Here is a 5,120-nt window from a genome sequence, read left to right as displayed (position 1 = left end):
TAGTTGGCCGGCAGGTTTTGTCTTACGGCGCGGCGTGACGGCAAGTGCGTTGGCATAAGTAGATTTGGATTAGACATGATTGGGGGACGGCGATTGCTGTGAAGATTTTGCCTTCGGTCTGACGTGTCCAGGTTATCTTTTTTAGATTTTTGCCTACCACCGCTTCGCAATAATTCTTCGCATAATTTCATTTCGCCGAATGGTCATCAATAAATAATAAATATCGGATTGTAAGGGGCAAAATTAAATTACAGGTAAGGAGTTCATATATCGATAAAATCAATTATCGATGCTTTTTATCTGATATACTAGAGTAAGACCAAGATAAGTCTACAACGATTCTAATAGCACACGCATTACTAGTGTTATTTGTACCTACAGTTTATTGTACGCAACTACTTACGCCTGTACGTACAAATTAGCTCAAGTATATGTTGAACCCGTGATAAGGAAACTAATTAAAAACCAGTTTAATGAGAGCCACTCGACACGATATTAATTTCATGGCTATTTTATTCCGGAAGTGTGTTGTCTCATTAACGTGTTCCCATTACACTATTAATCGGCGCCGACACTGTTGCTGGAGTAGTTTAAAAGGGCCGGAAACTAGGGAATTCCCGGCCTAGTAACTAAATACTTATATGAGCAAAGTGTTAAAATTTAGTACCTATCTAATATAATTATTACCATTTTTTGTGTACCACGTCGGTGGAAAACAAGCATACGGCCCGCCTAATGGCAAGCGATCAGCGTAGCCTATGGACACCTGAAACTCCCATGAGTCCCATGTGCGTTGCCGACCCTTTTAAAACCTGTACAAGTGTACACTCCTTTTTTGAAAAGCCTCATGTGACCCTGGAGAAAACCTCGACAGGGATGATGATGAGTGAGCATTTCACAGTCGGAACGTCCGCGGGAGGAATTTCCTCTTAACCCGCACAGTGTTCAACTAATTTAATGGTCGCATGTCTAAAGCATTCTAAACACTTATGCCTTCCTAATTTATTAAATTAAAAGACCTTAATATAATAAAAAAACAAATTACAAACCGCATGATCTGTCTAAAGACGAAACCTATATTGCGATAAAGTTTCTTCGTGGATATTAGTTATCACCTATAGTTTGTCAAAGGACTGTCTCATTTCAAACATAGACATAGAAAAGGATGAGTATAGTTTTTTTGGTTCTTATTTATTGACAAATTGGTTTGACCAACAGAGCTGCGTCACGAGAAGACGAATATTTGGAAAAATAAACTGCGGCTTCGGCCGTGTGTCTGTGGTATAAATTATACTGTAAGGCAATGAAAACGCACACCACGCAAACACGCACCACATAACTTGTAGTACAATAAACGCGTAAAAGTGTTAATATATTCATTAACATAAATTAAACTCGGACCTGTTCTGTTTAAACAATTCACCATTACTTTGTTTGAACATGATATTGTTTAAGTCAAGTTATTTATAATAATTGTATGTAAGTACATTTAGTTGTATTGTAATATGTTAACAAAATATAAGCGTGGGAAATATGTGTAATACTCGTACACGTAATTCAATTTGAATATAATATTTTAGACTCCATCTATGCTAACATTGTACCTACTTGGACATATCAAAATTATCAAAGTGAGGGACTGTCATTACAAACGGCATATTTTCATAGAAATGTGTCATTAACTCCCTATTATCCTACACATGAAGACATACATCTTTTGGTTTAATAGATATATTTGACGCGTATTCTATCCGCTACTTATGATGTCTGTACCTAACTACTTGATACGACTGAATCCGATAATCATACGAACGTACCGTAAAATGAGTTTTGAATGATTCACGGTTAGTTTCACTAGACTTATATCGACCGGGATATGAACCGTGATTACCTTACTATACTGTGGTTTTTCAGTTACCCGTGAACAAGATGCATGTAACTGCGTCGAAATATCGGGAGCTCGAAAACAATACAAGACAACAAAAGGTAATCACGGTTCATATCCCGGTCGATATAAGTCTAGCGTATACCGTAAAATACCTGAATAGTTCAATAACACAGATTCATAATGAATGCGCTATCAAAACAAATTAAATATTAGTGTACCTTCGCCCTATGCCTGGGCCGGCGAAGGCATAAAGAGGCGTATGAAGGCTCATTAGGTCGCGGTATCGTCCATAAATACATTATCGCGAGCAAGGGGGGCACTGCTATTCCTATACATAGATTACACTAAAAACCAGAATAAGTGACATAAGGGTTAACTATTTCACGTCTTTCCTGTAAACATCGTAAGTTAAGGTAAACTAAAGCTAATTTTACGCTGCAGTTGTAAGGACAAGAAGTAGTTTTTTTAGTACTTGATACTCAAATAAAAAAACGGGATGTAAGAGTCGTTTACATCCCGTTTTTTTAAAAAAAGTTTATAAAAGTTAGAGTCGTTAACTTTTATTGTTTTTCCAACAGAAGTGACCTTTTATTAAATGAGTTTAATCCATAAAGAACATTTCAACCATACGGAGTGTTTTTTTTTTCAAACTTTTGACGAATTTTACGAGGCATATAATTATATACTATAACTATAAGTATACTTATAAGTACACTCACCTCCATATTTTGTGAAGTGAATACAAGTATACTGAGCAACTTTTACTATGAAACGAACCTAAAAATCGTGAACGATGACGACGACATACCAACCAGCTTGTAATTTGCATTTAGCAGATAAGTCTATCAACCTATGTATACATATTAGGCAGTAAGCATCCCGAATAAAAAAATAAAATAAAAACATCTGATCGGGCAAAATTTAATGTATTTTTTCGCGATTTCGGGATTCGTCCTAAAATTAAAATTGCTTATTATAGATATAGATACCCCGTAATATTCATCTCGCAAAATATATTTCGAGGTATCTATAGATTGTAATAAGCAATATTATGACTAAGGATTAAAAAAACTTCGTAGTCTTAGGGTCGCGTGTATACCAGGATGGCCGAGTGTTAGGCTCGGCTAGTGATGGGAATACGGGAGCAGAAGGCGGTGGGTTATCGAATTAAAACTTCACAAGCAATAGTGAACGCCGTATTAGGACGCCAAGTATGATTTGCTTGGAATAACGTTCCGATATACGTAACGAAAATATGAAATTGTTAGGTAAGGTAATAAGATAAATAAAAGACTAATCTAATATAAGTAGGTAGTTTTGAAACGATAAAATTATATTTAGCAAACTAAAATAACTAATATGGCTCAGCGACCCAAAGATAGTCTTAGATTACATATTATATTACTTTCACCAAATTATCTAAAATTGTAAGTACCTACCTTAGTTTTTTAAATGTTTTAAGTTTTAATTATTGTTTACTGCCTGTTGTGTGTGTGCTCTATGTATATCTAACATAATCTCATTTGGGATATAATCAAACCTTGATCCAGATTTAGAATATGAGACATTAATATGTTAAAAATAATTAACAAATATGCAGCTAATCAATATAATACGTTGTTATAAACATGATTCGAAAATTAAACTGAAACAGATGTCATATATTTAAAAAAAGTTACATCACTTTTCCTTCAGTGGTGAAGGCCGGATTCGAACCGGTCTTCTACTTAAAAAAAACACTAGAGATGCCCCGAATAGTGGTTTTGACCGAATACCGAATACTGAATATTCGGCCCCTCTCTCGGCCGAATACCGAATACTCGGCGACCGAATATTCGGCATGACATGCGGACATTTTGAGTCTCAATTATTATGAAAACTGATCGCCAACAAAGCTCAACGTTAGATGACGTTAGCTAAGATATATTTTTGTGGAACAGAATTAATGAATAGAGTCAAATAACAAATCAGACTCATGGTAAAAATAAAATGTTTTTTAACCAACAAATGCTCAAAAAATGGTCTTTGTATTTATCAACTTTCCAAGAACACATTCTAAATATACCTACATAGTTTTTGGTTATTTTTATTGTGCAATTTTTCTTTTTAAGTAGGGTCAACAGATATTCTGTATTCGGCCGAATAGTAGGCAACATTCGGCCGAATACCGAATATTCGGCAAAGTGGCCGAATACCGAATAGTTGCCGGATATTCGTGGCATCTCTAAAAAACACATTGTGTTGCAAATCAATTTCATTAAGCAGAGCTCTGGCGATTTTTTTTATTAAATATTTTCAAAATATTTAATGAAATTGATTTGTTCCCAAAGTTGTGTATGATTCGAAAAGCTTAAATTTTTACGCTAAAGAAACCAAAGAGGAAAAGAGAGATAGAGAGAAAGTAAGTCATCGTAAATTTTACCTACAAAACATAATGCGTTACTTTTGAACTAACACGTTAATATTGTAGCGTGGAACGGAACGCGCGGGGGGAGGGGATCGAGGTAAGGGTACTGGCTACGTAATTAGATTTCCAAAGTCCGAATACACTGCTCGTACTTGTCTTCATAATAATGTAGGGGGCGTGAGAGGGTTTGATACTTGCTTAATATTTCACGAATAATTAACATCAGTCAAGTACATCTTGCAAACTAGTAATGCACTGTGAAAAATACGTCGACTATATTTAACTTTAGTATTCGTTTTATATTTTAATTAAAAAAGTTCCTTGAGACACAGAGAGATTTAATAATATATATTAAAACGGTCTCTCACGTATTTTAAGTCGAAGATTGCTCGACTTCTTCGGTCCATAACGACGACGGGCTTCAACGCGTCTGACACAGTCAGTCTGAAATCCGAGTCTGTTAATATGACTAGGTATCATATCACGAACAAATAACATGAAAAAGCCAGAGTTCAGCAGTGAATGGACTTGTTGAAAATGTTAATTTGATGAACGGGGGTTTGTTTTGATCTGTAGCTAATTTTAGCCAATTACGGGGCGTAGACTATATTTTTGTTACGAGTAGACAAGATCAGGAGGAAGCAATCGTTATTACGATTTCGTTTCACCTCATAGCTGCATCCCTTAGATTGGCTAAGGTTGACCCAGCTTATACAGAGGACTTAGGATATTTTAGTAGGTATACAACCTCACGTACGCACTTAACCGACAAGTCCGACAACTTATATACCTAAAGTATAAAATGGCGGCGTCACCATCGCGCTG

Source organism: Cydia amplana, chromosome 12 (genome assembly GCF_948474715.1).
Source record: "Cydia amplana chromosome 12, ilCydAmpl1.1, whole genome shotgun sequence".
Classification (NCBI taxonomy): domain Eukaryota; kingdom Metazoa; phylum Arthropoda; class Insecta; order Lepidoptera; family Tortricidae; genus Cydia; species Cydia amplana.
Note: the sequence above shows the minus strand (reverse complement) of the source record.